Source organism: Schistocerca piceifrons, chromosome 1, assembly GCF_021461385.2.
Source record: "Schistocerca piceifrons isolate TAMUIC-IGC-003096 chromosome 1, iqSchPice1.1, whole genome shotgun sequence".
Lineage (NCBI taxonomy): Eukaryota > Metazoa > Arthropoda > Insecta > Orthoptera > Acrididae > Schistocerca > Schistocerca piceifrons.
The window spans coordinates 588847079-588859305 of record NC_060138.1 but is presented as its reverse complement, the minus strand read 5'-3'; the positions used below and the strand labels follow the sequence as shown (position 1 = coordinate 588859305).

At 39.4% G+C, this 12227-nt stretch overlaps 1 protein-coding gene and 1 non-coding gene across 6 annotated transcripts in view; one reads left to right on the top strand and one right to left on the bottom strand.

Moving 5' to 3' along the window:
* The window catches only part of LOC124802923 (golgin subfamily A member 6-like protein 22), a 323612-nt gene that overhangs the window by 71815 nt on the left and 239570 nt on the right, over positions 1 to 12227 (top strand). The gene's annotated exons all lie outside the window — the stretch shown is intronic.
* On the bottom strand, positions 5337 to 5411 carry Trnas-cga. Its single transcript has one exon. It is a non-coding gene; the product is annotated as a tRNA-Ser (tRNA).

Genomic DNA, 12227 nt, shown 5'->3' with positions numbered 1-12227 from the left:
TTCGGATTATACATGTTGCAATGTGACCCAGTTCTCGGTAAGATCATGCCTACTAACACACTGTGGATAATAAGAGGCTGGTGAAAACACTGGCAACTGACTCTAAACGTAAATAAATGTAATGAAGTGAAGTAAATATATGAAAACACACGCGTATTTATTAAATATCGATGATCAGATCAGCCACGATTTTAGATATTTCGGAGTGTCCTTGGAAATATCTCAAAATCTGTGTATAAAGCAGACGCCATACTAGAATCACAGAAAAGATCTAAGTTAAATCCAGCAACGAAGGAAGTCATATACAGACCTTCGCTCGACCGGTTATTAAGTATTGTAGGTTGGACTGGAACACTACCTAACTGTATTAAAATGTGGCAGGAAAAGTTCAAAAAAGAACTAAATTATTCAATACGATTTTGCATCTCATAAAATTTCAACAAACTGTATTAGGAGATACCGAGCGCCTTGCTCTCTGGTTTGTGTGAAACCATTCCAGTATGAATCAAGAAACATTTACTTACTCCAACATACGTCTCACATAATCTTTCACAATGAAACTTGAGAAATTCAGGCTTATCCAAACGGGACCAACCATCTTTCGTCCTGCATACCATCTGTGAATGCATCAGGGAGAGAGGAAATTGTTTCTGGAGCGCAATGTGCCATTTGCCACACACGATACAGTGGTATATGCAATACAAGCGCAATAAAACCTCTGTAGACACTCAAATTGACCTTAAAGGTCGATGCTGCTTAGCTCTTGCAAAACGTTGTGTATGTTCCCCCCAGAGTAACATCTGTTTGGCGTTGATGGCTGACTTCCGAAGCTGCGTACTCTCGCACCGTCGCGGTTATTTCTGCTCATCAGGACGCGGAACTGCTGAACGTAAACAAAAGGCGCTCAGAAATAAAGCAGTGCAATGCGGAGCGGCGCCAAGTTCGACGCACGGACCATCAGCACACCTGCGGCGCCTAGGACGTCGTCCACACGGCGCACAGCCACCAGCGTGTTACGCGGGTAGTCTGTCTCTGCGGGCCAGTAGATACGCAGCAGCCAGTCGTAGTCACTGTTGGGAAAATCCTGTGAAAAGTTTGAAGCTTAGTAAGAACTGCAACTTTACCATGGACTTGGAAAAGTCGTATTCCTGGTATGGCCTATTACAAAGAACGTTGGAATCATATTAGGCCGAAATTTGTATACAAGAGCAGTTCTAGGACTACTGATAACCTCTTAGAGATATCTGAGTTGGCGATGCTGCGACTTTTGAAGGCAATGAAGTGATAATGTTAAGTTAGTGACAACGTAGACGGAAAATTACTTGATGAGATATTAAGACACCGTGCTCAGTAACTTGCAGCAGTCTCAGCATACAATCAAATGCATATTTCATTGTCTAGCAAGCTCCCGGTTACCCGCGTACAGATTATCCACCTTAAGGGTTATCTGTCCGTAGTTCGCGAATAATGAAAAAAATTAAGCCTGAAGTATTTTGTTATAATTAAAATAATGTTTTTGCTTACAATATTGATATCTGGTTGTGAAGACGCAGATAACGAAAACATCTGCGGTGCCTAGGAAACGTGATTCAAGTAGCTAAGTGAGACGGATACGGCGAACAAAGCATGTTTGACAGAGGAAGAAAGTGAAGATGAGGCGATCGAGAAAACTGTTATCACGTACAAGGAGACATTGAAATGAGTCGACCTATTATTAGGGTATACAGAATTAAATTCTTTTGACTATAACGATGTTTGAACTCTCCGAAAAACGAGAATTGTCGTCAGGGAAAACGTTAATGGAAAAACAGAGGAATAAAAGATTAGATGTTTACTTCCCGAAAGTAAAATGAAAACAAATATACGAAATCGTGTAAAACAGTTTTCAGTTTCAGGCGATGTAATGCCGCTTCCTCGAACGAGAAATGAAAAACAAAAATTAGCTCCAAAATTCCCAAAGATTTCCCCAAAACAAGTTCCAAATTCCATGAAAAATGAACCAGCAAACAAATTTCCAGTTAACACTATTATTTGGATATTAACCAGTAATTGAATCAGGAATCTAATACTTAACAATTTATTAACATACGAAAGAAAGACAGGATTCTAGTAAAATCAAACTCAAAATTCAAAATCATAGTAAATCGCAAAATCATTATAACTAAAATTCGCAAAGTAGAACCAACGTTCCCAAAGAATACTCCGTGTGAGTACTCTTCGAGATTCGTGAGTAATGGCTGAGGATATCTATATCTACATCCATACTCCTCAAGCCACCTGACGGTGCGTGGCAGAGAGTACCTTGAGTACCTCTATCGGTTCTCCCTTCTATTCCAGTCTCGTATTGTTCGTGGATAATTCAATCCATTGTCACTACGTTATGAGAGTTAGCCGAAGCAGGTCATGCTTTTGAATGCTCGTATATGTAGGCGCAATTAGATTGTCTTTTTTTCAGAATTGATTATTACGATCTACTATGACTTCAAATATTACTTTATTTAGAATTCAAATAGAGGACTTGCATATATTAGGCAGAAGTGACTTTTAATTAGATAACCTGAAGTTAACATTATTTAGGAAGTGAACACAGATAGACAATTTCATTCGTACTAACTAATGGACTATGGATCTTGGCGATAGTTACGAAGCATATAATTTATAATTCTCCCCAACACCTGGTAAAGATTCTTCATCATGGCTCTGTTAGGAAGTGAATAATATTGTGTAATAAACCAGCATATCGTGTCAATTCACGTATTTATCATTCAAGTTTTGCAGTATTATTTATAGAGAAAACGTGCTGCGATATTATTTGACTGAAGCACTCGGCGCTTATATAGGACGTTAGGAATTAATAACAGTTACGACTGATTATAGATTTTAGATTACAACCAGTCTACACGGAATTTGGTGTCGCTGGAACTAATTTGAACTTATAATTAATATTTAAATAACAACTGATAAACCATCGATTATAAACGATTTAATTACGACATTTGGTGAAGTAAATACCTCGCACAAGTCGCGAGTTCAGTTCATCAATGTTCTGTTTGTAACGTCGATACCGATACATAAGAAAGAACAATCTCATTGCTCTACCGCTGAGTGTTAGCCAAGACCGAAGATCCGAAGGACGTTACAGCGAGTAACGCTTAAATAAAGTAGCCGCTTTTCAAATGTGACATGTTGCGTGTTTTGTAAATACAGTAAATAGTAGTTTCCGGCAAAAAAGACAAGTATATTTTGGATCATCTGTGGTTTTCTATTATTTGTGCTGCCTCATATCCGCATCTTTTTCCCAGCTTTGAATCTGAAATGCACCAAGGCTGGCCACCTTGAGACATCGCAGAACTACTTGCCGTGTATTTATGTTCATTTCTAGCGAAGGATGTTGAAAATTAGGGGGACTGACAAGACAAAGAATAAAGAGGATCTCCGCAGAATCAGCAAAGAAAGAAACGCATGGAAAACACTAACAAGAACAAGGAACAAGATAGTAGAACGTGTATTAAGACATCAGAGAATAACTTCCCTGGTATCAGAGAGGGCTTTTGAAGGTAAATCGACATGGGAAGTCAGATATTATCATACATACAACAAATATAAGGGGCAGCCAACCACAAGGGGGCTCGAGGAACTGGTCGGGTAGAGGAAGTATCCTGTTGCACGATAACGCCCATTCCCACACTGCCAATAGGACGAAGGCTACGTTTCAGCGATTTGACTGGGAAACACTGCAACATTCTCCGTGTAGCCCGGATCTTTCTCCGTGTGATTTTCACGTCTTTGGTTCCCTGAAGAAAGGTATGCGCGGACGTCAGTTTCAGTCGGATGAGGAAGTGCAAGAGAGGGTGTGGTTGTGGATCCGTGTGCTGATTTTTTCTGAATGGAACCATTCCATGGTCCCTTTGTGGCAGGTGTTCGGTTTACATTAGGCTATCACTTATAACTAAAAACCAGGGTGCAAGTGCTACTCTGAGATAAGGAGGTTGGTACAAGAAAGGAATTCGTGACGGCCACATAAAACTAATCAGGAGACTGACGGCTCCAAAAAATACACACATCAACATCCAAAATGATCTTATTCACATTGACACTGCCCATGAAAACCTACAAATTTATCTTAGTTACATGCAATGAAACAAATGTCACTGGCAAACTTAATACATTCTTTTAAGTAAATTTTCTTTCTGTTAGCAAATTCTGAATCCAGGCACAAATCATATCCGGTACTCGATCCGATTGTATTTAATCACTAATGGACAGTGCAGAACTGTATACAATGCCTTCTGAGAGTCAAGGAACATGACGTGGTAGCATATTTGCTTCGTGGAAAGATAGATGTGACTTTGATATATGTCTGTGGAAACGGAAATGGACACAGGGTGGCAAAGCTGAACCAAACGCTGTCCAGAAAAAAAGACAGCCGTGTCATCCAACCTTTTCTATTGTTTATCACCACGTTGTTGAATCTGAGTCCAAAGCAGTAACAAATGTGAATCGAGGCCAACCGTAGTCACTGTTGGGAAAATTCTGTGAAAAGTTTGAAGCTTAGTAAGAACTTCGAAGAGGAAGTAGACGATATGTTGACTTAGAATGTATCATATCTGGTAATACACTTTGGGAGGTGCTTCGTGGCCAGTTCACGTATCCGTATGATCTTCAAAGTTGCAATTTATTTTGTCTGCAAATCACCAGCCATGGACAAATATTGCAGATCGTTTATTTTACAAATATCAATAGCTCGTTTCTGTATTCGGAAAACAAATACTAGGATTTTACGGCCCATCAACGACGTCATTAGAGACGGAGCACAAACTCGGATTGTTTCAAGGAAGAGGAAGGAAACTGGCCGTGCGTTTTCGAAGGAACCATCCCGGCATTTTCTTGGAGCAATTTACGGAAATCACATAAAACCTAAACCTGGATGGTCGGACACGGATTTCAACCTATGTCCTCCCGGATGCGAGTCCACTGTGCTAACCACTTGTGCCACTTCGTTCGTTCTCTATGTTCAGTGTAGTCTACGATGGCACAATATTTCGAGAAGATGGCGTAGAACATTTTGAAAATCAATATTTGTGGACGATTGAAGTTGTTCATGGTACAACTCAGGCTGTACGTCAGCAGAAGTTTTATTTTGAGCAGTAATTATACGTAACTGTCTGGTAGAATAGTACGTTCTCTTGTCAGTCTTATGGGTCCTGCATAGAAGGAATACAAAAATATCACTTTTCCAGATTTGCTACAGTATGTGGTGCTGCGAATAAGAGAAACTATGTAGTTTATAAACAAAGAGGTTCAAGCAATGAAACTTCCTGGCAGATTGAAACTGTGTGCCGGACCGAGACTCGAACTCGGGACCTTTGCCTTTCGCGGGCAACTGCTCTACCAACTGAGCTACCCAAGCACGACTCACGCCCCGTCCTCACAGCCTTACTTCTGCCAGTACCTCGTCTCCTAACTTCCAAACTTTACAGAAGCTCTCCTGCGAACCATGCAGAACTAGCACTCCTGAAGGAAAGGATATCGCGGAGACATGGCTTAGCCCGCGAAATGCAAAGGTCCCAAGTTCGAGTCTCGGTCCTGCACACAGTTTTAATCTGCCAGGAAGTTTCATATCAGCACACACTCCGCTGCAGAGTGAAAATTTCATTCTAGGTTCAAGTAATGTTCAGGTGCTTTGTTCGAGATGTACTGAATGATACCCACCATGGCAGACGGATATTTATGGGAGAAACATTTCCATAGCCCCTACATTCCCCCGAACGCAGCCCTTTGCGTTGTTTTCTGTAGAGCCTGATACTATACTGGTTTATGCAGAAAACATTCCTAATGCAGTGCTGTTGCATCAACACGGCATGGAATATTGCGAAAATCATAAAACCATTCAGTATCGTCCGGAAGCGTTCTAAAGAGTGCCATATTTCATGACTCTGCGACTAGGACCCCCCCCCCCCCCCCCTCTCCCCCTCAAGTTTGTAAAAGTACTTTTGTTACATCTTGGGTGTCAATTTTAATAACGTTCCTAGAAACGAAAGAACTATCATACACCTATCTTAAAATTTATATAGTACAACATGCAGAATCTGTCAAAGTAAAATTTATTGTCAGCACTTTCAAGGGTTCATCGGTTTTTTCAACTTTTTCACCTCTTACATTACAATGTGAGTAAATGTAAACTCACAAACAGATTCGAATGAGTGCATTGGAACGCATGCCACCTATTGATTTGCTTTACTATTTGTATCCTGTAATGGCATGAATAAAGGAACTTCACAGTTACTGTGTGAAGTACCGTCATATTAATCACTTTATATTAAAAGCCGTCATGAATTCTTGTGTATTTTTGCTGTCGTGTTGAGACCTGTTTCTGTAGTTACTTTTTGATGGAGTTGTTTCTCATCATTCGTTACAGCAGAAGAGACGCAATTAACTAAGCATAAAGGAAGCTTAGAATTTAACTTGAAGTCGCTTGAAATAAATCTGATGCTAATTTGGTCGAGGATGGGGGTCGCGTAATCGGCTGTGAATCTTTCAGATGAGTCATTTAGGATTCGAACAAATCTCCTCGCAAGGTATCATTAACGACGTATAACGTGCAGTAGTTGTTTTGCAAACGAGTGTTTCATTACTCATAATTGCTCATATGATCTGGTGATTAAGTATTTATGTCATTAATCAACAATTTACTATTACGCTAAAGTAGCGAGTGAAAGTTAATGCTAAGAGCCATCAATTCCCATATCAATTTGAAGCATTTAACTGTCGCACTGGTGAACACTAAACATTTATTCATTCACTGAAAATAAAGGTGGCCTGTATTATCTGTGGAAAGAGCCATTATGTACTGATATACTGAAGCCCTCTGTGGCTGGAACAGGTGAACAGGCAGTCTGTCTGAGCCATCACAACACTTTTTCTCTATTTTCATTGACTACTGAATAATAACACTGTTATGACGCAAGTGTCAGGAATTACACAGTATCGCGTTCAAAGAGCCTGTTAAGAGAATATGACGAAGATTTGAGCTCCACAAGGCGTTCGGCGTGCGAATAAGTACTTAAATTCTGTAATTTATGTGTCAAGACTGCAGTTTATTCGCTTTATTTCAATATACTTTCACAGATTATGAGAGGCGTGTGTAGAAAATGCTACTGAAAGCTTGTAACAATGTAGTTACTTTATCACTTTTAGCAGTGTGATCTTTTGACGAGCACAGATGGTTAGTTTCCTTTCTGTTCCTTACAACAAATGATGTTTCAATTTGATATTACACGTCACTGAAAAATGTGACATCATAAACCTCACAATATACCACCTAAAAGTTAGAGAAAAGGTAGGATATGACCCTTTCCTTGACGAAGTTTATTGAGAAAGTTTCATTTACGTAGTAACAATTATTTGCGTACAGTGCAAAGATTAGATGTAAATACACCCAGAAAGTACACTTCGTGTACATCAAAAATAACATCGTTAATTACTGTATAAACACCTCTGTCTATGGCTGTGGAACAAGATCTAGACTGAACTTTCATTTACCAAGAAAGAGTAAACAGAAAACTCAAAACAGCACTTTCTATGAAAGAAATACTACAGTACAATAAACTGTCCAAGGAGATTAAAGAGATTAATAAAACAAACTTATTTGAAAAATTAATCAAAAATTATTTGTTAAACGATACATTCTATAAGTGAGGAATCACCTAAGTAACAGAGTAGATGTTTGTCAAAATGTATAACACAAATAAATAATAACAACGATAAAATAGTAACAATACTTCTATCACCTCACATAAAATTTTAAGATTATGTTTTTTCTTCTTTTTCCTTTCTTTTCTTTTAATTATTCCCAAAGATATGCAGGTATAATAGTAGAACCGTATACTCTTTCTGAGCTCAACACCTCACTCATTAGAAAGGGATACTGATTCATTTTTTCAGGTTACAAAATGAGAAGTTGTAGCACACAAAACGAAAACCAAACTTTTTCGCTGTGGTGCTGACATCACCTGGTAGTGGCTGTAGTGTTACTTTATGAAATAATGTGTGTGCAGTGACCGAGAGTGGGATATGAATGAACACTATAGCGCTAGCCTTTTACGTTAAAATGGTTCAAATGGCTCTAAGCAATATGGGACTTAACATCTGAGGTCATCAGCCCCCTAGACTTAGACCTACTTAAACCAAACTAACCAAAGGACATCACACACATCCATGCCCGAGGCAGGATTCGAACTTGCAACCGTTGCAGCAGCGCGGTTCCGGATTGAAGCGCCTAGAACCGCCCGGCCACAACATCCGGCCCCTGTACGATACTGAATAACTTCTTGGTAAAACGGTATTTTACTCTAGGACTGAACCGAATGAAGTAGCCGTGTGTTAAACATACTGGCCTTGTATTCGGCGGGATTGAGGCTCAAATCTTCATCCGGCCATCCTGGTTTAGGTTTCCTGTGGTTTCCCTAAATTACTTCAGGCAAATGCGGCTATGGTTCCTACTTGAAGGCCGTGGCTAACTACCTGTACTATCCTTGTCAAACCGAACCTGTAAGTGCGTAAATACCTGTAAATACGAATCGCGTTATTTTGTTGTTCTTAAACATATCAAGTATTCCTGTTAAAGTGGTCAGCGGATGAATAAAACTGTTACTACTTCTGTATCTGTTTCGTAAACAAACTTCATTAATTGTCTCTCATGCTGTCACTGGAATTCAGATTTTAAAGTATTTTATTAAAGGGCGTTGGGTAATGTTATGAACAGTGTGCTGCGCCGAGCATTTCTTCTTTTCCTTAGATAAATATTAGTGACGGAAAATCTCTCCGTCACTGTCTAGACGGAGAGTCAAGTTATAGGTTCCGTTCCCCTTAATACGTCTTGTATTTTTTATGATCGCGCAAGATTAAGAATAATTAGCAGATTTTGCATTCCGATTCCTTCCTTTGACATATGTTTTGTTAGCGCTTTTGATACGTTCTCGCTATTAATATGCGTGGACACCAGATTTACAGGGTGCAAGTCAGTCGTGCCGAAAGGGTTCCCGACGGCACTTGCTTCAGTTTGCCAACGTTTTCATCAAATAAAACATACTTGTGAGAAGAATGTGATTTACATGAGATGAGAGCAGAGAGTAGTTAATTTGAAACTTGAGTGTTTCGTAGTTATTCTGGGATTATATTAATGGTAATTTTGTAGAATTTATTATTTTGTATTGCAATCCAATCACCAAGGAATAAATATATAAATTTCTGCATTCCTCAACAATTTTTTTCCTCTAAGCCTGCGCTTAATACCATGGAAGTTGTTCCCTGACGTTTTTACGCAAGAAGTGTCAACTTGTATTCCAATCACTATTTTCCATATATGACTTTCTCTTTTTCCATGATTCTTTTTCCCGAGTCATCCTTACCTCTTACCTTATTAGTACACTTAATTTTCTGCAACTTTCTGTAACAGTTCTCGTCGTTTTCCGTTTTTCTGATGAAATACAGATGTTCCTGTAATATTCTCATTAATCCAGACAAACTACCGTAGCTTCCTATATTATTAACTTCCGTGTCTACCTACATCTTAGAAGAGGAACTCACCATAGGCCGCTCTCTTATACAGTCTAAACTTGGCAGGGCGATAAAATGATGAAAATAAAGGGACAGGTATGTTAGCTTAGGTGCCAACAGGCAAGAACTTCCGAGAAAATGACGATCCAGGTTTCGACACGGCTTCAGGCTATTTGCACGACACAAAACCAACTGCCTTGGTAACGAATTGGCTACGAGCACAGTTTCGAAATCTTGAGCCCCGTTTTCAAATCCAGTCTTAACGTTTATCTTTTGTTGTTGTGGAAGCATCTGACATCAGAATTTTTATGATTTCTGAATTACAATGAAATTAACAGCAAAAGAAATAAAGATATCAGATCCTATTAAAAACAGATTTTATACAACTGACACGGGTTAACGCCCTCTAAAAAGTACCGCCAACAGTTTACGTTTGTCTCCAAGAAGTTAGTGACAAATTTGGTTCTCGAGTACATCAAGAGGTAAATCAGTTAGTGGAACATTAGAATATGCACGCAACAACCGCAACATCTGGAAAACATACAAAAGAAAATTGTCATCAGTTTCTGGACGTAGTTTTGCGACCTTTCGTAAAAATGTTCGTTATTAACTATCTCTGCACGATGAGCTGTTTGTCGATGAAATTGGAACACTGATACGTTCATTTAAAGTAATTCCGAAAAAGCGTATGCATTTATGTAAACCCTGCGACGTATACTTTTACTGGCAGGTGAAGAATTACGTTCGCCGATTACGGAAGTACAGGACATCACAGCAAAGGGAAATCACAAGTAGAAGCGATGCAGTTAAAATACACACACTGATTTGTAATTAGCTGCAGGTTACAACTTTCGACTAAATGCTTCGATATACGTGGTTTACTGCAAAATTATCGCCATATCGCGAAGTTCTTTTCCGAATGATATTCACACAAAAAAATTGTGTCTGTGATATATGTGCCTTCGCACGTCGCTCGTGGTGTTCCGAATTTTTACGTTTCGAACGTTTTTATGATCGCACTTGTTCTCTTGAAGCATAAACGTAAAAAGCAAAGCAAAAATTGGAATACTGAAATTTTTGTGTTTTTAGTTTTTAATTCCTGTTAATTGTATAAGATTTTATAAGATTTGTGATGGTCCACTCTGTTTTTAATAAGATTTTAAATGTATTTTTCTTTTAACAATAATTCTATTGTGCGACCAACTCACTTGGCTTTACAACGTTTGAGTGGACTAATGAAGTCGCCTCTAAGGTTCGACCGTCATTTTTCGAAACAGGTGTTCCCTTATTTTCGCCCTTTCACCAAATCAAGTTTCGACTGTATCAGAGAGCGAGGTATGGCAAGTTCCGCTTGTTAGATGCGATATCTGGCACCTATATAAAATTGAAATGAGGAGCGGAGGAAATGATTAAGGACTCCTTTGTGTCTGGTAGATGGCTAAAAATTAGCAAATTCAAACGATCTACAATTATTCACCACGTTTACAGTCCTCTTGCGGAAATTTCGACCAAAATCTAGACGATCTCCACAACAGGTGCCCGAGAAGGCTTACAGATTACCGCTAGAGAATACCTTCAATTTGAGAGTCACACAAGATTATTTGTATTGCGTTTCAGAGGTGAGATATTCATTGCATAACGATTGCACAACATGTTTAATTACAATATGCGCGACCTATTCGTGACTTCCGGTTTATTGCTGTTCTCTTTTCCTTGCTTACTGTGAACAATATTTCCGATAACCGCTTCAAAATCATCCTCATGTTCGGACATTCTACGCATGCCTGAACGCTGCAACGCCTCGGGCTGGCTGCAACTAGCGCAGGTGTTCGGCGCAGAGGTGTCTGGCGAGTCTGAACACGAAAACAGGCGCCAGTTATTTACGGATGACGCGCTAATCACCAAAGTGCCAGCAGCCCCGTTCCTAAATAGACTTCTCGCCGAGCGGCTGTACCCAGCGACGCAATACGTCCTTTAGCAGCATCAACAAGCGACGCAGTAAGCACCTGCCCGGATCGTGCTGGTCGCACGTGGTAAATGCAGTTACTGCAAAGTCTTTCCACCGCATTTCAATGCTGGTTTTCAGTCAAGTTGTGGCAAGCCCAGTATGCTTTCCGAAATTTCCAGTGTGAATAGTGCTTAAAGGTTTTCACTATCAGCTGCTCCTTATTGAGGATGTTTAACCACATATACAGTTACGGCACTCCCTGCTTTGAATGCTGGTACCGTCTGGCAGTTGGAGCGACGCTAGCGCCCCAAGTGACGAGGAAGTTGGCCGTCTCCTAAAATCATTTGCGTCATAGGAACAATACTTGCTTTTAATTTTTTCTGTGTAATTTACAAATAGTTAGCGTATTATTACTTCCGAAGTGCTAACGAAATATTAAGAGAAGCGAGTGATCATAAAATAAATGTACACACAGACGAACTCGTGAATGAAATGACATAAGCTACAACGTATTCGTGAAGGAATATTTTCGAACTTATTTTCATCCTTTCGTCTCGCCACATGTTTTCTCTTCAGTTACACCTTGTTCTGGCTTAACAATAAATTAAGAGTGTCTATCTTTAAAAACCTAGATCCAACAAAGTTGTTTCAAAATTCCTTCCTTTCTTCCCTTGATTTCTGTGATATTTTTACGACTAATTATTCTTATTATGATAGGCCC